The following is a 23,097-nucleotide window of genomic DNA, read 5'->3' as shown; positions in this document are numbered from 1 at the left end:
ATCATCTTGAGTAACCGTGGTGGACATCCTATCTTCTGGAGCAGTTTGAGCAGTCCATCCCTGCTGACCAAGTCGAAGGCCTTGGTTAGGTCAATGAAGGCAATATAGAGTGGCTTCCTCTGCTCCCTGCATTTCTCCTGCAGCTGCCTCAGAGAGAAGACCATGTCAATGGTAGATCTCTCTGCATGGAATCCGCACTGTGATTCAGGATACACCCTCTCAGCAATCATCTGGAGTCTGCCGAGGATGACGCGAGCGAACAGTTTACCAGTGATGCTTAGGGAGATTCCACAGTAATTGTTGTAGTCGCTTCTGTCTCCTTTGTTCATATACAAGGTTATGATGTTAGCGTCGCACATGTCCTGTGGAACCTCTCCCTCTCTCCAGCACAGGCACAGCAGCTTATGTAGGCGTTCCAGGAGAGTGTCTCTGGAACACTTGATTACCTCTGGTGGTATACCATCCTGACCCGGGGCCTTTCCTACTGCAATGTTGTCGATGGCTTTCTTCAGTTCATCCACAGTTGGTTCCTGGTCCAGTTCGTCCATTACTGGTAGGAGCTCGACAGCATTGAGGGCTGAGTCGACCACAATGTTCTCGCGTGAGTACAGCTCGGAGTAGTGCTCCATCTGTTTGGCTTTGTCAGTGATGACTTCACCAGATTTGGATTTCAGAGGTGCCATCTTGTTCTGGGTGGGTCCTAATGCCTTCTTGATGCTCTCGTACATTCCCCTGAGGTTACCAAAATCAGCACTGGTCTGGATGCTGCTGCATAGTTCGAGCCAGTAGTTGTTGGCACAGCGCCTGGCTGTCTGCTGTACTGTTTTTCTGGCTGCTCTGAGCGCTTGCAGGGTATTCTGGCTTGGCGAACGTTTGTACTCCAGGAGCGCAGCGCGCTTTTTTCGATGGCTGGAATCATCTCATCGGAGTTAGCTTTGAACCAGTAATTTGTGTTTCTAGCTTTTCTTCCAAACACCATCAAGGCTGTGTTGTACATTGTATCCCTCAGATGCTGCCATCGGGATGTCACATCAGCACCCCCAGGGTTGCTGCGCAGATTCTCCTCGAGGGTCGCTCTGAACTTTTCAGCTCTCTCTGAGTTAGCTGTCTTTCTGGCATCGATGCAGGGCCTTCCAGTTGGTTTAGAGCGGTGCACCTTCTCGGGAATCACCTTGAGTTTGGAGCAAACTAACGAGTTATCTGTATTGCAGTCAGCACTGTGATAGCTGCGTGTCAGAAGGACGTTTCTGAGGTTATCACATCTAGCGATGACCACGTCTAGTTGATGCCAGTGTTTTGAGCGTGGGTGTCTCCATGACACTCTGTGCTGTGGCTTGGTTTGGAAAAATGTGTTTGTGATGCACAGATTGTGGTACGTGCAAAGTTTGAGAAGACACTGACCATTTTGATTCATTTTTCTCACACCAAAGTGGCCTAAGCATGAGTCACTCAGGCCATGAGTCACGATCTGCTCCAACTCTCGCACTGAAGTCACCCAGAATGTACAGTTGTTTGGAAGCAGGTATTTGCGCTATGGCAGCACTAAGCATGTCATAAAACCTGTCTTTTACTTCTGGTGTGGTGTACAGGGTTGGGGCGTAAGCGCTGATCAGGTGGACAGGACCGGCACGAGTTTGAAGTGTGACCTGAAGGAGTCTTTCTGATCCACCCATGACTAATTCCACAATTTGTAGAAGGGTGTTTCTGATGGCGAAGCCAACACCATGCTCCCTGGGTTCGTCTCGGGCTCTACCCTGCCAGAAAAAGGTGTAGTCCTTTTCCTTTAGAGATCCCGAATCTGCGAGACATGTCTCTTGCAGAGCAGCAATGTCAACTTGGAGCCTCTTCAGTTCCTCATCGATGACAGCGGTCTTTCGGGTGTCACTGATGTCTTGAAGATCTTCAGTCAGACCTGTCAGCATGGTTCGCACATTCCAGCAAGAAGCTTAAAGCTTTGATGGTTTCCTTTTCTTGTTGATTTTCTTATTGGTTTGCCTGGTGCTCAGCTTTCAGGTCACTTGTCAGGTTTGGGAACCTTAAGCCTCACGCACCCAGTGAGGCAGGTGACCTGTGGCGGGACAGTACCCTATTGGCTGGGGGCTACCCAGCTTGAGGCAGGCGGTGACTGTCCAGTGAGATGCGATGATCTCTCCCACTGTCGGAGGCAACCCCTGGCGCTCGTTCTCTACGCCAACTGAGCAAGAGCTTATCACCTGTATCTGTTACCTCCCGTGTTGGTTCAACGCTGTTAGCAATACTGGAGTACCTCTCCAGGGCAACCGTGGGCAATCCTGCTAAAGGGCCTCGAAAACCCTTCAGTAGGTGTCTGGACCACAAAGGGACGGCCTAGCAAACCGTCCCTGGTAAAGTGGAGAGGCCTATAAAACCTCTTCCTTACCCGGGATAATCTCCCTTCCAGCAATCGATCCCCGGTGCCTCTCTCCCAAAAGGTTTCCTGAAGACTATAGTTCTATTTATTGAACATGGCTTCATCAGCCTTTGTCACTGTGCGTACTTCTTAAAAAAATTCAAAGCTTGATAATTTAATCCCAGTTTAGTTATTGATCTTAAGTTTTAAAATTTGTGTTTGTTATATCCTCCTTTAGATCCATGGGCTGTCTTTTAAATAAAACAACAATTGCAGTTGCATAACTTCCTCCCGTGTGGTCATTCTCTCCCTTCTGGTGTGGTGGTGTATCTCGAGGCTCATTAGGGAGTAGAGGGCGGGGACAGAACTGCCAGAGGCAGAACTCCAGTACAGGGAGCAGTACCGGTGTGCCTGGTGGGAACAGGTGGGCCCTGTGCGTGGGCCTTTATCGACACACGGGCACAGTCCTCTCCCTACTGTGGGTTCCTGTGCCCACTGGCCCACAGGACAGATCAGAGAGGCTCTACAGTTATGCTTTTCACCCACAAGGGGATGCTGTGGCACCAGAACAGAAACAGACAACTCACCAACTAGAGGAACCATGAAGAACTTGAACCCCACGTGTCACCTGTGGTGGTCTCTCAGGTAATAAGAAAAGATTGTAGACACCCTTTGGTATATGGAATTAAAGAGTATTGGGCATACAACCCCCCCACTGTTCTGGAACTTTCTCTCAGCCCTCCTAGAAATGAAGGTCAGGGAGGAGGGTGGCTTCCAGAATGCAGCAGTAATCTTTAAGACCTATTTGTATAGCGGTAGGTCAACACATTCCAGGGCAGTACCAGTATGTCTGTGCTACTCATGGTTTACTACCACCGACAGTGTGGTCAGGGGCCAGCAATCATCATTGAACACTCTGATGAATCAAGTGGAGAGACACAGCCCTGCCTGTCCTGAGTCAAAAAGACCATCTTCCTGATGGAGATGATGAACGGCTCATTGCGGTCTTAGCTCCTCTCCTTGTTTCTCCTTTGCACCTTCTGAGAAGCCTTCACTTTCCTCACTGGAGTTGGTGGAAAAGATGAGCAGGAGGATGGCAATAACGAGAAACTGGGGGTGGAGGAGTGCCACTCTGCAGCAAGTATCGGAGGGGTAGCCGTGTTAGTCTGGATCTGTAACAGCAACGAAGGGTCCTGTGGCACCTTGGTCCAGATCAACTGTGGGTAGTAAGTCTCACCCTTGCTGACTGAGCTAACCATGTTATCCCCACCCTTGCTCTGGCTTATTCTTACCTGGCCCTGAAGATTTCCAAGACCAGCATCTGAAGAAGTGAGTCTGTGCTCACGAAAGCTCAGGCTCAAAACTTTTCTGTTAGTCTATAAGGTGCCACAGGACCCTTTGTTACTCTGCACCAAGGGCATGGTGCTTGAGGTCCAGCCAGGGGACAGTGCCAACTCCACAAGAAGTGCCCACAAATGATTTTGGTTTTGGTATGGGGCTTGAATGATCTGCAAATTTAGTATTTATCACTAACGTGTACCCTAGTAGGACACTGCAGGCAACTATCATGAAGGTCACCAATGGGCATAAGGTACCTGCACAACACACAAGGCTTGAAGCCTGGGAATTGGGATATGCCTCATTCTTAGGCAAAGTCCCATTTGGAATAACACAATGAATACAAATTATTACTAAGGATAAACTGTTGAATTCTCTACAAGAGCTGCTAAAGAGAGGAGAGCTAGTGATGAACAGTCAAAGCCAGAAGCTCCTATGTACTGTCACTTGCAATAAGAAGGAACTGAGGGTGAAAGAAGCATGCAGTACCCCTTATACCATGTCATGGCAGCATCACCCCAGAGATTACTGCAGCCACTCCACTTACAGATACTGCTGAAAGACAATCTTCTAATATCAGTGCATATGGCAAGCAAGCATACCTAATGCGGAATGGACATGAGCAATCACATGAAATTAGATGTCATACAGTGTACAAGTCACATAAAAATACATTAAGATATTGCATAAACTGCAGATACAAAGCAAAAAATAAAAACAGTACAGCCCAAATTATTGTAATGCAGAAGTAATGTTACTGGAGTTATGAAAACAAACATGAAACATACTGTGTTTAGTTTCACAACAGCTATTATAGGGGCAAACAAGTTATCCATGGCTACACAAGAGTGCTATTTAAATAAGCAATGAGATTATTGTTTACAACGTAATTACAATAAGAACATTTTTCCAGCTGTTTCCACTGGTATTTAAAATTATATCAGCCACTCAAAAACAATACAGAAATATGTTTAGGTGTTAGTTTTTCTTCAAAAAGGGACACTGACAAAATTAACAGAGGCTATTCACACTACTTCCCCTAACAACCTCCAAGTCTGACCCTTAAAATGAAATTATGTTCCAGCTATTCAAACTAACACCAAACGTGTAGAACTAAATTCCTTTGTGATCACACTTGTGCTATTCCTCAATATAGCCAGGATGAAGATAACAGGGACAGTAATGGTCTACACTTAAAAGTTTACCTCAACAAACTTTGAGCAGTGGAGAAATTCATGAATTAGGGATTTAGGTTTTGGCTAAGGAGGGTTACTTTACATACACAAAGACCAAGCAGTTAATGGCTAAATATTTTTTGTACGTATAAATTTATTTTTTTTTTGTTCCTCGGGATAAAGGTGAGCTACACACATCCCCAGAAGCCTCCGGAGATTAATTTTTATGTTTGGGGAGAAGATGATATGTACAATTTGAATTAACGTTTAAAAAACGTATTCCTGCATTTGTAAAGATTTAGCTAATTATGATACACAAGAAGAAACACACCAGACCTTCCTTTAAAGTCAGAGGACTTTCAAAAAAATACTTATGACCAGAATTCCCCACCAACAATCAGTACCAACTTCCCCTGACATCTGACAAAGCATGTTCACTTTCTAGACAAATGTAGACGGGGTAGGAAATAAGTTAGGTTATGTTAGGTAGACTTGAGAAGGAAATAAGTAAGTACAGTTCTCCTATGCATGCTCCACCAGCGTGGCTTCACTTAGGGGCCTACACTTAATGGAGAGAAACTAGAGCAAACTTTCAAGGGGAAAAGAAGTGCTGATTCGGTAGTACAAAGACAAAAATATTTGTTCTCATACAGTCTCTTCCTCACATTAATGGACATACAGAGGTTTTATTAAAATACAAACCATTTTACCACTCTTTGAAAAGGGAAACTTGTTTTATTGTTTTCCTCTTTACGTGGTAAAGCATTCATAAAATGGAAGAAGTTCAAGGAAGCTTCAATATATTTACACCTTCATATGACGCACTGAAAAATATTTAACATGCCTCAAATGTTTGTAAATAAAAGCTTCTATCATCAAAATAATCATGTTCAAAGTGTAACTTTGCTGATAAAACCTTCAGCTTATTCTAAATTCACTTTAAATCACTCTTCTTCCTAGAATGTGTGTCAGAAAATGTAGGAAAAGACATTTTCTATTTTTTACAGTGGCCTATTCCTCAATATGTAGAGTGGCTTTCTCTGCTCCCTGCACTTCTCCTGCAGCTGCCTTAGAGAGAAGACCATGTCAACGGTAGATCTCTCTGCGTGGAATACGCACTGCGGTTCGGGGTACTCCTCTCAGCAATCTTCTGGAGTCTGCCAAGGATGACGCGAGTGAACAGTTTACCAGTGATGCTTAGGAGGGAGATTCCACAGTAGTTGTTGCAGTCGCTTCTGTCTCCTTTGTTCATATACAACGTTACAATGTTAGCGTTGCGCATATCCTGTGGAACCTCTCCCTCTTTCCAGCACAGGCACAGTAGCTCATGTAGGGGTTCCAGGAGTGTGTCCGCGGCACATTTGATTACCTCTGGTGGTATACCATCCTGACCAGGGGCCTTTCCTGCTGCAATGCTGTCGATGGCTCTCTTCAGTTCATCCATAGTCGGTTCTTGATCCAGTTCGTCCATTACTGGTAGGAGCTCGACATCGACCTGATCAAGGCCTCTGACTTGGTCAGCAGGGATGGTCTGTTCAAATTGCTCCACAAGATAGGCTGTCCTCCACGGTTACTCAAGATGATCCAGTAGTTCCACGAAGCCATGAGGGGAACCATCCAATATGACGGCGCATTATCGGATGCTTTCAGAATCAGGAGCGGCGTCAAACAAGGATGCGTGCTTGCTCCGACATTGTTCGGGATCTTCTTCTCACTCCTCCTGAAGCATGCCTTTGGATCTTCAACAGAGGGCATCTTGCTGCACACAAGATCTGATGGGAAACTGTTTAACCTTGCAAGGCTGAAAGCTAAGTCTAAGGTGAGAGAAGTCCTCATCAGAGACATGCTGTTCGCAGACGATACTGCTGTAGTGTCTCACACAGAAGACCAGCTTCAAAAACTGCTGGATCAGTTCTCCAAAGCGTGCAAGGACTTTGGGCTCTCCATCAGCCTAAAGAAGACAAACGTTCTCGGTCAGGATGTTGCTGAATCCCCATCAATCAGCATTGACAACTATACGTTAGAGGTCGTCCACGAATTCGTTTACCTGGGGTCCACCATCACTGACACCCTGTCGTTGGACACTGAGCTAAACAGGAGGATCGGAAAAGCGGCCACAACTCTGTCCAGACTCAGCAAGAGTGTGTGGAATAAGAACAAGCTGTACACTCACACCAAAATGCAAGTCTACAGGAGCCTGCATCCTCAGCACCCTCCTTTATGGCAGCGAGACTTGGACCCTGTATGCCCGCCAGGAAAAGAGGTTGAACGTCTTCCACTTGCGCTGTCTCAGGCGCATCCTTGGAATATCATGGAAGGACAGAGTGACCAACACCGCCGTCCTCGAGCAAGCTGGAATCCCAACCGTGCACACCCTCCTCAGGCAGCGTCGACTCCGCTGGCTTGGCCACGTCCACACGATGAATGATGGAAGACATCCTGTATGGTGAGCTAGCCTCTGGCAAAAGACCTCCTGGACGCCCCCAGTTGCACTACAAAGATGTCTGCAAGAGAGACCTCAGAGAGGTAGACATCGAGCTGGACAACTGGGAAGAACTAGCAGACGACCGCAGCAGATGGAGGCAGGGGTTACACAAGGGCGAGATGAAGATCAGACAGCTATCAGAGGAGAAGCAAGCGCACAGAAAGCACAATAAGGACTTGCCAGACACCCACTACATCTGCAAGAGATGCAGCAAGGACTGTCACTCTCGTGTGGGTCTTCATAGTCACAATAGACACTGTAAATGAAGTCCTCAATTGAAACTTTAAAGGGCGCGATCCATAGTCTATGCAGACTGAAGGATGCCTACATTCCTCAATATAAAAATTCAGTAAAAACACTAAACCTTTACAAAAACCAGAGATAGAAAACTCAGAAAATATTCTTCCTCTATTAATCTTAAAATAATCAGACAAAAACAAAACAAAAACAACAACAGCTGTTTTAATTGTGTGAAAAGCATGGGTGAAGAGGTCCTGAACCAGGCAGGCAAACACTGCAGCATTGTGCCGCTTGACCCCCATTTCTCCGAGAACCTCCTCTTCTTTCCAGAGTTTGACAAGGTCTCTCGGCTCCCACTCCATCCTGGAGGGCACTCTTTTTTTCTTCTCAGTTCCTGGCCCTGCAAGCCTTGTGAGGGTCCTGCGAGAAGAGGGGTTGGGGGGGCCCTGAGGCTCCTGTGAGCAGGGGCTGCTGGACATTTTGTTGTTTTTGGTTTTGGAGAGTGGGTGAGAGGGCATGCTGCAGTCAGCTCGAGGCTGTACTAGTAGCACGCTCTCAGCTTCCTGCCATGGGGTTTCAGTAACTGGATGTAGGGATCACAGAGCCCTGCTGCTGAGTTCCATGCTCCAGCTGGCAGGCACCATGGTGGACTTCTCTTTCAAAAGAGCAGGCCGTGGAGAGTCTACACATGCCTTCTTTCAAAAGAGTATTTTGAAAGGGGACACTCTTCCTGATACGGGATCTGCGTTGGGATTTTGACACCGCACCACGTTCCTTCAACTTCCTTTTAAAAGAACATGGTTCAAACGTAGATGCTCCTTGCCTTCTTTTGCAAGAGGGACAGATGTTTCGAAGTTTGTTGCATGTGTAGACCCAGCTTATATGTTTATGAAAGTCACTTGTGTATTAAATATTAACCGTAGAGTTCCAGGAAAACATCATTACAAAAAAACAAAAACAAAAAAACTAAGTCAGAATAATTGGCATTTATTTGTGTGTCTTACCCTACTTCGTATTTTTCAAATTTGTTGCAAGGATCTTAGGTTTCAAATCCTCTCTTTATAAGACATTAATAATAGTACAGAGCTATTTCCTCTACAAACACATTATTTAGAACTTATCTGCCTGCAAGCCACTGTCAACCCATCATTAAGCAAACATCCCTCTGGAAAGTCAGGCAAATTCAGAGCTTTGCACTGTGATCCCCAGGAGCCTGCTGTACCAGCACACAGCCTCGTTTGATTAGAGAGGCACAGATCTATCCATCACTAGCACAGGATTCAGGAGCCCCAAGACAAGTATGAGGAACCATTTTGTGTTGCAGACAATGGGTTCCTTTTTCTGCCTTCATAACACCCAAGTCATAGTGATTAAAGTAGCGGTTTGTTTAAAAAAAACCACACACAAAAAATCAAAACAGGAATATGAGAACATAAAAATTAAAAAACTATAATACTATAAAAAGACATTACAACTATTCACTGCAGCTGAGATATACTAGGTACAGGCTAGAAATAAAGTTTAAGACCTCCTCTCTACTCCTTAAAGAGGGGGGGAATGTTGTCAAGACCAAAAAAAAAAAGAGAAGTTAATGATTTTTTAAAGCAGTACACAAAAAGAGGCATCCAGTCCATGCAGGTGTTCCAATTAGGTTTGTGAGTTTTGATGTTGGCAAGGCCAGGTTTTATTCATCTGAGATTTGCAAGGTGTCTCGCATGTACAAAACAGCTGGCTACGGTCAACTTGTATACACACTATAAAAGAATGGGGGGGGGGGAACCCACACTTCCCCAAAAGGTTACCTCTCAGTAATCAAATTACTAAAGTAAACTGCTTCCACAAGGCCAATTTCTCCTATCCTATTCCTCCTGTTACTATTTGATCAAGGAATAGAAAAGAAATTAGGAGGATTCGTGGCTGAGATTGCCTCTCTGTCCTTCCACACAATCTTTGCATTGGGTCAAAAAGTGTTTGAACTGCCCAAATGGGCATTGCCTTTCAGGTGAAATTAACCCTTCAGGCATGCTGGATAATATCTGAACTCTACCAAAATCAATGACAGATGTCCATTGACCTAGTACAGGCTTGAATCTAACTGATGGGCACATTCTTACCCAAAATGAGGAAATGAGGATCTGCACGAAACACACACACTCCACAGGATTTTACTAGAAAAACGGTTTGGTGGGATGAATGTGTGCCAGCAAAGCCTTTTTCAGAATATATAATTCCAAAATTATTCAGTTTCTCACTTGTACAATAGTATGCAATGTTTTAAAAATAATGATATATGATATATCAAATATCTTAGTCATATTTCAAGTGTAGAAACAAAATGACTATGTTATGGGCTTGTTATGGCTTTAAAGCAATTTCAGTATTTTTAAAAAAAAGAAAAAAAAAGATCAATGGGAGTCCAGCCACCTTTGGATGCAGCGTGAAGAGAGCACACGAGGATATGGAGTCCTCTCAAGAAAATAATTAACACAAAAATATTTAAAAATACTAGAAAAAAGAAAATAATAAAAAAATTATCCCCCATTTTCACAATTAATTATTCCTAAGAAAATGTGCTTTTGAAAAAGTTTTATTATTAATAATTTAATCTTTTCTTATTGCATGTGTGATGAAACAAAAAAGCAAGTTGCTAGACCAGAACAATTAAATCGAAACATGAATAAAATCTTTAAAATATCCCACATTAGGATTCTAGAGTGGTGTTAATGCAGTCAACAAGTTTGAGACAAGATTTTTCTTCATCCCATCTCTCAATGCTCCCTTCTCCAACCATCTTACCAAAAAGTTGTATGTGATTTGTACATGCTTGCTAAATAGGATAACTGTGTCCTGAAATAGAGAAACTATGGAAAACAAGGTCCAGAGAGTTGTTTACCATATTCCACGATATCAATTTAAACAAACTGTATTCTTATTTTTAGCACAAAATTATTTTATTTCCTCACCGATGTGCTCCATGTATCCCTATTAATCCATCATAACTCATACCCACACAACTCATCAATTAACTTCCCAATCCATATGCCCAAATGAAAACTGGTCACTTTACTGACTCTCTGCACACCTTAATATTCCACCCAATAGTATTCAATGCTCATCAGTTTCTGGTATTCATTTCTACTTACGGAAGGCTTAGCCCAGTGTTTCCCAAGTGTGGTGTGTGTTCAACTGGTGGTACATGAAAAGATTAAGGTGTACAGGGCAGAGAACAAATTATTTAAAAAAAAAAAAAAAAAAAAATCAGAAGATAAGCACTGGGATAGCACTGGAACAGGGGATACACTAATAAGGCCAAATGGAAGCTTAGGACAGAACACAACTGTCAGTAGAAAAACCGATTTTCTTCCTACTTGAAAAACATGATGTAGCATGAAATATCCAGAGAATCTACAGGTTACTCAGGAAAAAAAAACCAAGGAGTTCTGTGGCAATTAAAAAACTAACCAATTTATTTAAGCGTAAGTTCTCATGGGCTGGACTGCACTGCGTCTGACTAAGTGGGTTCCAGCCCTCACAAGTTTATGTCCAAATAAATTATAGTCTTTTAGGTGCCACAGGACTCATCATTATTTTTTTCTGAAACAGATTACACGGCTACCCTTCTGAAACATGCTATCTTGGAGACATCATCTGCACAGAAGTTTCTTTTCTGGCACCGTCTCACCTCAAAAACAGCTCCTAAACAATTTAGCTCGTAATTTTTCCAGAAGTCTTCCACACAGGAAATATGCACCAGCATACATAAGACACAGTCCTAACAGGTCATGGAAAAGCCTTAGTGATTTCAGCATCAGAGACCAGCTTCTTGAATATAAGCTACAATACAATTTTTTTTTTACCTATACCTATAACCCATAATTTAGAAGAAATCTAAAATGTAACACCAACAGACAAATAGTTACAAATGAAGTGAAAATTCTAAACGACAAGTTGGCCCTCCCTTGTCCAGCATGGTCAGCACCTGACAGGTCCTGAACAAGAGAATTTGCTGGACCTGGAGTCAACCCCAGTCAACCCCACGTTCCCGGGGCTTCTGCAGCCCCAACCTCCAGTCCCTCTTCCTTGTGACTCCGGCTTCAGCCCAGATTCCATGGGGCTGCCACTGGAGGATTATTCTGAAATCAAAATGAAATTCAGTACAGACATTTAAAATACAATACTTTAGGAAGGAAAAAAAATCAAATATATAAAAGAATAATTGGCTAGGCAGCAACATTGCAGAAAAGGTTCACTGGAGCACAAACCGATTATGAGTCAGTAAAGGGCTCAGAAAAAGCACTCTCATTCCATGGTGTATTAACAGAAATGTCGTACATAACACGAGGTATTGCTCCACACTAGGCAGCACTGAAAAGACCTTAGCTGAAGTGTAGTGTCCAATTTTGGGCACCACACTTTGTGAAAAGGTGAAAAGGTTGTGGGGAGTGCATTTCCCAGCCCAAGCTCACAGGCAGCGGAGAGGGGAAAGCGGGGCTGGACCAGGACAGGCTTCACCAAAGACATGTCAGAGACCACCAATGATGGACTATGTACTTTACAAAAAGAGACATACAAGATTGCCCTCCAAGGAGAGAGAGATGTTCAGACATCACCAGCATCCTTTCCAGATAAACTGTATCTTCCCACAGGTCACAGGTGAGACCACCACCAATGGATACAAACTAACAACCAAGATGGCTGACAAGAGAATCACCCACTTCCCTCCCCGATGAACTACCTATTTTTTTCACAGAATGCCCAGAAGACACACACTTCACCCATGTGCCTATGTGCTTTGCCATCACAGACTATGACTCTGTACCCTTTATGGTGGTAATCCCAGGAACACTTATACACTTATGCACTCTTGAACAACCCACCCACCTCAATCTGGGACAATGCAGGTTGTACTTGTTACGCATCGCATTATGTTAACTAACCTTGTGTTCCCCCACAACCTAAACCTGATCTCAGACAATGCCTTTATTTTAACTTGTATCTTGTATAACTTTCTTTGAAACAATTTGCTTGAAAAGATTTTGTTTAATCTGTCAAGTAAATAACGCCAGGCTTGACTGCATATTTCTAGTCTCAGATGGGTAGACATATTTCTAACAATCTGTAGCACAAAATCAGTACAGTAATTTAAGATTAAGTGTTTTGATAGGCCAATTTTCGACTCTGTTTGAAATTCACACACTTACCCCTTCTCTAAGGCAAATAAAACTCTTGCAGCTGCCAGACTGCATACAAGTGATCAGTCAAACTACTGAGTGTGGCACTACAAATCCAAAGTAATTGTTGCAAAAGCTCTTAAACACATACAGCTTCCCTTTACCATCCCAATCACTGACCTCTATGGTATTCTCGGATCACAGGTATTAACTTCATGAAAACATGGTCCATTCCCCTCCAAGGATTTTCTTCAAGACCAAGCTGTGCTCCCACTAGTTAATATAGAAATAAAATGGAAAAAAGGTTAGCATCCCCACGAGCACCACGCATCTCCTGTGACTGCTTGGGTCTTTCACTTCGTCTCTTGCACGAGAATTTTAATGAAGAAAATGATCATCATCACTACATGTGATAATGTAAGATCTCACTAAGAAAACAAAACCAGACCATGAACACTTGAGCAGCAAAAAGTGTCCTTATTTTTCAAGCCCAGATTTCCATTTTGATTAACAGAGCTGCAATCTGTACCTAGCAAAATTATTACACATAGGGAGTACATTAGGCCTGGAAGATATAACAGGCAAACGGGAACCAGGTCCTATTACCAACTCTGCTACCAATTTGCTAAGAAATTCAAGATGTACACTGCCTTTTCAACCTCAATTTACCCAACTGCAAAATGGGTATCAGGTTCTCTCCTAAAATTTTAAGAGGGAGGCAGAAACAAACCAACACATATCACTAGGCATCCAAATCTAAAAAATACAGTTGAAAAATATTTGTTTTACTACCACTGTGTATAATTAAAAGCTTAAAGAATCAGAAAAACAGAACTGGATGCAAGGAGGTAAAAAAATTCCAGTTTGGTGGTTCCCTGTAAGGCTTTGAAAGCACTCTAGTTTTAATAAAGGTTATCAAGCTCAAAAGGATGATGTTATGGAAGCATAATACTGTAAGGCACTTAGTTTTAAGTATTATTGTATGCATTCAGAGTCACTTATCTGGTTAAAGTAACACTTCAATTATAAGGGCTGCATAACACATTCTCCCCCAGTTCTCACTCAAAACTTCTACACGGTAGGCAGGCTGAGTGTGACAAACACAGTAAGCCATTCACAAGCCGAAACTCAGGATTTTTAGCTACGTGATTCATGATAGACAAATTTCATTATAAAGCTCCAAGCTCTCACTTCTCATACAATCACCAGTCTCAGAGTAGTTGTCTTGTTAGCATAACAATCAGGAACTCTGGTTAAAAGGAAACCAGCAGCATTTAAACAACAAAACTTATAAAATGTACAAAATATACTAATCAATGAACAATTCAACCCATTGGCGAGCAACCTGCAGCCCCACAGCCTGTATGCAGCCCACTGGAGCTCCACGTGCAGCCCATGGCTGCTCCCCTCCCCCATGCACTTCTTGCATACCTGGGAACTGGAGCCCCACACTTCCTAAGCCTCCTCCCTCCCACCCAGCACTTTGGGAGCAGAGCAAATCAGCTGATTCGTGGTGTTCCAGATGTGGGAGAAGGAAGCGGGGGAATGGAGTGAAAAATCAGATGATTTGTGTGCTCTGAAAGTGTTGGAGGGGGAGGAACATGTAAGTGTGGGGCTCCAGCGTGAAAGAGACGCGAGGGAGGGGGCATACAGGGTGGCCACAGAACCACAGGTAGAACCTCAGTGGGTTATGGGTCAGCTCACTGCCCATTTCACCCTGCATGCTCTCCTCACACACCTGATTCCTGACATCCTTGCTTCCTTTTCCATCTCCTTGCTACGCTGTCAGATATCCACAGTACCCCAAAGAAAAAGGAGTTAGCCTATGGGCATTGTGAAGAGTGGAGCCAGTAAGTCAAAGGCAGAAAGACAACACTGGAAAAAGGAAGTAGCTGACAGAACTTAAAAGTTTCACAAGATAATTTTGGTGAAGATCAGTTAAATGACCTTGAACAAGTGTTTGACTTTGTTCAGAAGTGGCCTATGTCTGAGATGTTACCAGAATGTGTATGGCTGCTTGTGGGAGTAATCTGCAGTTCATAACCTGTCAAAGATGTTATCAGAATGTGTGTTCAGATACCACCACAGCCTACAGGCTGGAAGAACCTAATCCTATGGGGATAACCGAGGGAGTGGGTGCGTGCAGCCCGCCCAGAACTAAGAGGTCCCCCTTAAGAGGGGGATCCATTAAAATAGCACAGTTCCCAAATGAACATGGGGGACAACTAAAGAAAGAACAGGAATGGGTGAGCCAAAGTCAAAGGGCAAATATAAGGGAGCCGCAGGGGGATAGCGAGCAGAGAGCCCTGGACAATGCCCACTGTTCCTCGAAGGTGTCGAGGAAGCCAGCAGATGCTCCCCAGGGGAACTCTGCCCGGATTTGTGAGCAGATGGTGGAACAGAAGTAGGCCCCACAGTCACAGTCCTGCCCCCTACTTCGGCCAGCCTCCTCTCCCTGGTCTTCCAGGAGGAGGCTGACGAGGAGGTCCTGTGACTTTGTGGGGCCACAGATGGGGTGTGCCAGGATCAGAAGGTGCATGGAGAAGTGCAGCCAGAACCTCAACAGGAGGTTCTGGAGGAGGGGCTGCAGCCTGGCATACTCGAGGTAGATGTTTGCCAGCGTCTCCCTTGTGCTACAGAAGGGGCAAGTGTCTGGGATGGGATGAACTGTGACAAGTACACGTCCACGCTCACCGCCCCGTGGAGGATCCTCCGACTGATGTCCCCAGCAGGCCGTGGGACCAAGGTGGAGTACAGGCTGGCCCACTGGGGCTCCCCACCCTCTGCTGACAATAGGAGGTCTCGCCACTTGTGGTCCGGGTGGGACGTGAGGGTGGGGAAGCGAAGCGTATGGAGCACCAGCACGTGCAGATGATGTCTCGGTGCAATTCGAAAGGGTACTGGCTGCAAGGTGTGCAGCTGACTGGGGTGATGGGGGGAGGCGGTTGGGAGAGCTCATGGGGCCCAGGGCCTACAGAGAGGTTCAAGGGTGAGAGGGGAGCGAGGTGCATCCTCTCGCAGAACCCGGCTAAGGTAGACTCAAGCAACGGGAGGTAAAGCTGCCCTCACCTCCTGAAGCACGTGCCAGAGAGTAAATATGGAGATACGCTGGTCGCCTAGAAATGGAAGGGACCTTGAGAGGCCATCGAGTTCGGACCCCCACCCTCTTGGCAAGACCAAGCATCATTCCTGACTGATTTTTTTTTCTTTGCCCAGACCCATAAACAGCCCGCTCAGGGATTGCGCTCACAACCCTGAGGTTAGCAGGCCAATGCTCAAACCCCTGAGCTATCCCTCTCTCCCTGCAAGAGACTAATGGAAGGCAGGTACACCGGGAACTGGGTCAAAGCGTTCCTATTCCTTAACTAGCCTTGCAGCTGGGGGCTCTTTAAGGACCAGCCTGCAGTACTGGGCCAATCTGGCACCTGCTGCCAGAATAAGCCTGCTGGCTCACTATAAAAAGTTTCCCCTCCACACAGGGGAGGGAAGAAGCTGAGAGGTGCATGTGGAGGAAGGGTGGGAGGTTGGTGAGCCTGAGGGCCAGATCACCAGCCAGGTACAGAGGGACGGTTGCAGAGGGAAGCAGTGAGTGAAACAGCCCAGGTAAAGGTTGCTATATTGGGGCAGGGGTAAAAGCCCCTCCAGTTGCCTCTCTCCTAGGAACCCTGGGCCGGAGCCTAGAGGAGTGGGCAGGCCTGGGCTCCCACCACCCTTCCTCTGGAGGACTAGCCTGCTGCATAGTCAAAAGCAGCCCAGGAACATGCTGAAGAAGGTTTGCTTTTCCTCCATATAGGAATTGCCTGTCATGAGAATGGCTCAGTGAGTGTGGCCCGTGCCTGTGGGAAACCCCATGGCAGCAAAGGGGCTGCCATGACTGCCTGAGGCATGCAAGAAACTGTCAAGAAGCACAGAATCCCCTAGGAGACTGACAGGGACCTTGTCACAACATGAAAGAAGTCTGAAGTTTGTGGGAACCATTATGGTTCAGTTAGAGAAAATGAAAGAAACAAATGTTTCCTTTGTATAAGTATTTTCCTAAAAAGTCAAATACGAAGTTCATCTGTCTTATATAAAGTATCAGAGGTGTAGCCATGTTAGCCTGTATCCACAAAAACAATGAAACCTCACAGACTAACAGATTTTTTGGAGCATAAGCCTTTGTAGGCAAAGACCCACTTCGCCTTTCTAATCACACTCGGTCAATTCCCAATCAACCACTCAAAACACACTAATTTAATTGCAAAGGTTTCTCTTTCCAATAGCAGAGGACATGTCCTTAACTCAAAACTTTTGTAGGAAACAAGTCCTCTTTTTTTTCCTCTAGCCCTCTATAAGATGTGCTTCTCTCATCAAATGCCTCTCTAGAGAAGCCCTGATTCCATGCATATGCTGTGCTCTACCTGTGAATCTGGTTTTTGCTCCTGTAATGGTCTTCATGGTGTTTTTCCCTTCATCTATTCTGTAATTTCCAACAGCCACCATTCTACCAGCAATTATATTTCCAAGTACCCTCTTCAGAGTATTTTGATAGCTAATTTCCATTGCAAATATGTGCTACATTTAGTTCAAACTCTGAACCCATCATAGTAAGCTTGCTGTTTAATAATAAAGTGGCTAGCACTTGCTGAAAAAGCAAATATGGTAAATGCCAAAAAAATGTGATGCTGTTGCTATTAAAGGAATTTATACTCTACCTCAGGGATGGACAATTACTTTTGATGGCGGGCGGGAGCACTCCAAGAATTTGTAAATGGTCAAAGGCCGAACTCTTCCTTGATATTAATGGGGGAAGTGCATGGTAAGGGACAGAGAATGGGTGCAAGAGGCAGTTGTGACCAGGAGTAGGGTACTGGAATGCAAGCTTTTGGGTTGTCATCTAGGGCAGGAGAGGATTGTGACCTGGGACAAGGCAATTACGGTGCAGGGCCTGGGAGGGCATATGGGTGCAAGAGCAGGGGCAGAGGGTTTGGGTTATGTAGGTAGGGGGCAGAAGTGAAGGGGCAGAGGACTGGGAAGAAGGTGGGTCTGAGGTCCCAGAGGCAGGCTCTGGTCAGGAGATTTATGTATCTGACTTCCAGCCAGCTGCCCTGCAGGTTTCTTGGGCAGGTTCTCTGCCTACTCAGACATTGAAGGGACCGTGTGCCCTCTCAATAGACACAAGCCGGAGAAGAGGTAGAGGGGTACTCTGCATGCCGCCTGTGCTTCAAAACAGGAATCCTTCACTGGTCAGAAACCAGCCAATGTGAGTATGCTGGCGGTGGGGAAAAGCATGTGAGCCTTATCCCCTTTCATCCCCGGCACACAACTGCTGCAAGACAAACAGGTCCCATAACTGCTCTTCAGAGAGGTGGTGGGGAAGCAGGACAGGCAGGAAGCCTGACCGAAGCTCCCCACGCTGTCTGTGGGGCAGAACCGGTGGCTTGGCTGGCCAATTCAGCCCATGGGTCATATTTTACTCAGCCCTGCTCTAACTAGCAAACTTACCTGCCATTACCCAGGTCCAGCAAGGTGGGAGTGTACTTGGGCTCCTTTCTCAAGGTCCAGCAAGGTGGGAGTGAGAGGCCCACACATCCCACCCTTCAACTTCTTCCTGGGGTTGTCCTGGGTCAGGGGAGAGACACACACTGCACCTGCCAGCCTCTGCCTGGGGTTAGCCAGGGCCACAAAGGCCAGCTACTGGCACTCCCCAAGGCCAGTCCACGGCAGCTGCTCCCCTGGGGCCAACCTGGGTCGTATAGGACACCCACCAGCACTTCCCAGGGCCAGCAACTGCTGCCTGGGTCAGGCCACGGTGGTGGATGCTGGGATGCTGCATGCCGAGTGTGTTGGTCCTGGCTCTTACCCATTTAAGAGGAGTTCTTGAATAAAACAGATTCACAGACAGATGTACATTTCTAAAATGTATACACTGCTGAGCTCTAAAAACAGCACTGGCAACTTCTATAGAACAAACAACCTGCAAAACATCTGAAGGAAACCAGAAAAAGAGTAAAAAAATGGGGGTGGGAGGAGTATATGAGATGCAGGAAATGTGGGCTACTGGATGACCAAAGTGCTAAAAGAATACTTAATTAAGACTGCTGAGAAGTTCCATGAATGCTTTGCATCAATCATCATAAGAACAATGAGGATATGAAGGATATTCCTAAGCCACCCTTTTTAGGCTACTATCTGAGGAATTGTTCCAGACTAAGGAGTTGACAGAGAAGGTTTTGAAACAAGTTGATAAATTGAACAAGGAACTCATCAGGATCAGATGGTATTCACCCTAGAATTTTGGAGGAACTCATTTGAAATTGCCAAACTACTAACCATGGTATGTAACTGATCATTAAAACCAGCTACTGTATCAAATGACTGGAACAGAGAGAATAAGACACTATTTCCCACCCTCGCACCCCTGCCTTTTTTTTTTTTTTGTTTTTAAAGAAGAGAGAGAGAGACTCCAAAGATGATCCTGGCTATTACAGGTTAGTAAGCCTAGGCTCTATACTGACAAATGGATTGTAAATATAGTAGTAACAGAATTATCACACACATAGATGAACACAATTTGGTGTGGAAGCATCGACACAGCTTTTGCAAAGGAACATAATGCCTCACCAAGCTACTTTTTTTTTGAGAGGATCAACAAAAACAGGTGGACGAAGGTAATCCAGAGGATATAGAGTACCTGGCCTTTCTGAAAGCCTTTAACAATAACCCCCACCAAAGGCTCTGCAACAAAAGCAACCAATCATAGAATAAAAAGGAAGATGCTCTCATGATTCAGTAATTGGTTAAAAGACAGGAAGCAAAGCATAGGAATAAACAGTCAGTTTTCACAAGAGAGAGAGGTAAACAGTGAAATCCCCCAGTGATCTGTTCTGGCACCAGTGCTGTTCAGCATATTTATGTATGATCTAGAAAAAGGAGCAAAGCCGGCAGCAAAATTTGCAGACAATGGGAGAAAAAAAATCACTCAAGATAGCTAAATCCAAAGCCGGACTGCGAACAATCACAAAGGGAGATCACTAAACTGAGTGACCAGGCAACAAAATGGCAGATGAAAATCTGTGTTGATAAATGCAAAATAATGCACATTGAGAAAGGAGCCCAAGTACACATGCAGAATGACGGGATCTAAGTTAGCTGTTACCACAGAAGAAAGATCTTGGAATCTTCATGGATAAGTTTCTATAAACATTTGCGCAATGAGCAGCAGCAATCAAATAAACTAAAAATGTTAGGAGCTATTACGCAAGGAATACAAAAGGCAGACGATATCATACTGCCACTATATCAACATATGGTACACCCACACTGAGTACTGTTCTGGTTGTCCCATCTCTAAAAAGATATCAGAATTGGAAAAAATAGTACAAAGGGCAATCAAAATTATTAAAAACAATAAGAAGTCCTGCGCCACCTTACAGACTAACAGATATTTTGGAGCATAAGCTTTCGTGGGCAAAGACCCACTTCATCAAATGAGTTATGCATCCGATGAAGTGAGTCTTTCCTAACAGAAGCTTATGCTCCAAAATATCTGTTAGTCTATAAGGTGCCACAGGACTTCTTGTTGTTTTTGAGGATATGGACTAACACTGCTACCTCTCAGATACAAAATTATTAAGAGTATGAAACAGTTTCTATATCAACAGAGATCATAAAGTGTGGGACTATTCACCTTTAAAAGAAAACTAGTGAAGTTTATAAAGTCAAACACTACAGAGAAAACTAACAAGGAAGTATTACTTACCACTTCACATAAACATAAGAACCAAGGGTCACCTAATAAAACTAATAGACTGCAGGTTAAAAACAAACAAAAAGAAGTACTTCTTCACACAACACAGTCAACTTGTAGAATTCGCTGCCAGGGGATGTTGTCAAGACCAAAAACTACAATTATGTTGAAAAAGGGAACTAGGTATTTTTCTGGAGGATAGGTCCCTCACTGGCTAGTAACCAAGGGGTGTGGGGATGTAATCCCAGGCTCTGGATCTTGCTAGGTAGAATCTCCTTCCCTAGGTTTTTAGGTCCTGGCTTAATAGCCTTAGGTGGGATGATTTAGTTGGGATTGGTTCTGCTTTCAGGAAGCAGCCGAACCCGATGGCCTCCTGAGGTCTCTTCCAACCCTATGATTCCATGAAACCTCGGACTGACAAACTAGAAATAGATAATAAGGATGGATCACTCAATGATTGCTTGTTCTGTTCATTCTCTCTGAAGCACACTGCCTTGGTCCCTGCCAGAAACAGGATATTGGGCAAGATGGATCACTGGTCTGATCCAATATTGTGGTTGTAATTAATTTTTTATTCAAAACAATGTTTTGTTTGTTTGTTCTCCAACTCTGACATTTTGTTTTCACTGCTGGTTGTTGAACCTTTATATATAGTGTTTTTTGATAAAATTCGTGCGAAGTGAAATCTTATTACATCAGAAAAAAAATGGTTGCTCACACAACTAGTTTCCTCTCTGTAATAACAATCCGTTTTGCTGGCACAGTTTTCAACTCTATCTTTTCAAAGCAAAACATTGGTCTTTAGCACAGTGACTTCATCTGTTAGAAGTCTAAAGTGACAATTTACTGCAGTTTCCACCCTGCTTCTACTTCCATTTCTTCTTCAGCAGACAGCCTTTATCTACAGTAGGTCCTTGCGGAGTTCATTTACTAGTTTCTCAACAGAAGTATTTTCACACCAGAAAAATAAAAGCACTGTTTATTAAAAAAGCCCCCCCCCCCCCCCTTTTACAAAACTAGGTCTAACAGACTGAGTTATATATTTAAAAATAAAAAAATATTTTTTAAAGAAAAAGTGCTGATTTTAAACTAAATGCAGAAAGTCAATTCAGCATTTTGCCTTAGGAGATAAGCTATACCTACCACACTGATGGGTATAGCCTAATATACACTGACAACTGTTTATCCACTTGAAATAAATTATTCAGCCTCAAGACATGTTTCTGTTTGGATACAACACTTAAGAACTTGCTCACTTTCTCTAACAAGCCAATTTTTCAAAAACAGTGTGCTACAGAAGACAGAGGATAACTATGCATTAATGTATAATTGCTGTTTGCCACAACTGTATTTCCTCCCTGTTAATTTCCACCACATAAATTATACTGTAACTTTTACACACACACACACACACACACACACACACACACACACACACACACACACACACACACACACACACACAGAGAGGCTTCATGTGCTGTACCCTATACTTTATTTTTTCCTGAAATGTAGACTACAGGAAATAATTAGGTTAAATCTCTAATTTGCCTGCTGGGCTTAAGCACATTATTTAAGAAGCTTCAGAACACCAAAAATACAGCTGGACTCCCTGAGGTGAAGGAGTGGGCTGAGGGTCCTGGAGGTGCCATGAAGGAGGGAGTGTAGGATTTGAGAAGGGGATGTGACCTAGGGCAAGAGTGTGGGAGGGTGGGGGAAAGCAGGCATTTGGGTTGTGATTGGGTATAAGGTCTGGGAGGTGTTATAGGTGCAGAAGCAGGGGTGCAGATGGTTTAGGTCACATGGGGTAGAGGTGCAAGAGTGAGCAGAGGGGAGGAAGGGGCTGGGGTGCCACACAGGTTCTGGACAGGACAGACTTTCTGGGGCACCTCCCAGTTGGCAGCACAGATGTTTGCTTAGTAAGGGTCCCAGTCTTCCATGCCCCTTTACAGAATCATAGAATACTATGATTTGAAGGGACCTCGAGAAGCCATCAAGTCCAGCCCCCTGCCCTAATGGCAGGACCAAGTACTGTCTAAACCATCCCTGATAGACATCTATCTAACCTGTTCTTAAATATCTCCAGAGATGGAGATTCTACAACCTCCCTTCGCAATTTATTCCACTGTTTGACCACCCTGACAGTTAGGAACTTTTTTCTAATGTCCAACCTAAATCTCCCTTGCTGCAGTTTAAGTCCATTGCCTCTTGTTCCATCCTCAGAGGCCAAAAAGAACAAGTCTTCTTCCTCCTCTTTATGACACCCTTTTAGATACCTGAAAACCGCTATCATGTCACCCCTCAATCTTCTCTTTTCCAAACTAAACAAGCCCAATTCTTTCAGCCTGTCTTCACAGGTCACATTCTCTAGACCTTTAATCATTCTTGTCGCTCTTTTCTGGACCCTCTCTAATTTCTGCACATCTTTCTTGAACTGCGGTGCCCAGAACTGGACACAATACTCCAGCTGAGGCCTAACCAGCGCAGAGTAGAGCAGAAGAATGACTTCTCATATCTTGTTCACAACATACCTGTTAGTGCATCCCAGAATCACATTTGTTTTTTTTGCAACAGCATCACACTGTTGACTC

General features: G+C 44.4%; 1 protein-coding gene across 3 annotated transcripts in view; it reads right to left on the bottom strand.

The window, feature by feature from the left end:
- Positions 1-23,097, bottom strand: part of WDFY3 (WD repeat and FYVE domain containing 3) — a 284,323-nt gene that overhangs the window by 210,389 nt on the left and 50,837 nt on the right. For 2 of the 3 annotated variants that reach the window (XM_074993680.1, XM_074993682.1), the window contains exon 2: positions 12,958-13,050. The exons of the other annotated variant lie outside the window; for it this stretch is intronic. The gene's annotated coding sequence lies outside the window, so the exon portion shown is untranslated. The remainder of the gene's footprint in view (positions 1-12,957; positions 13,051-23,097) is intronic. 3 annotated transcript variants of the gene reach the window in all.

This window comes from Carettochelys insculpta, chromosome 4, assembly GCF_033958435.1.
Source record: "Carettochelys insculpta isolate YL-2023 chromosome 4, ASM3395843v1, whole genome shotgun sequence".
Classification (NCBI taxonomy): domain Eukaryota; kingdom Metazoa; phylum Chordata; order Testudines; family Carettochelyidae; genus Carettochelys; species Carettochelys insculpta.
This window is presented reverse-complemented; position numbering and strand designations above follow the sequence as displayed.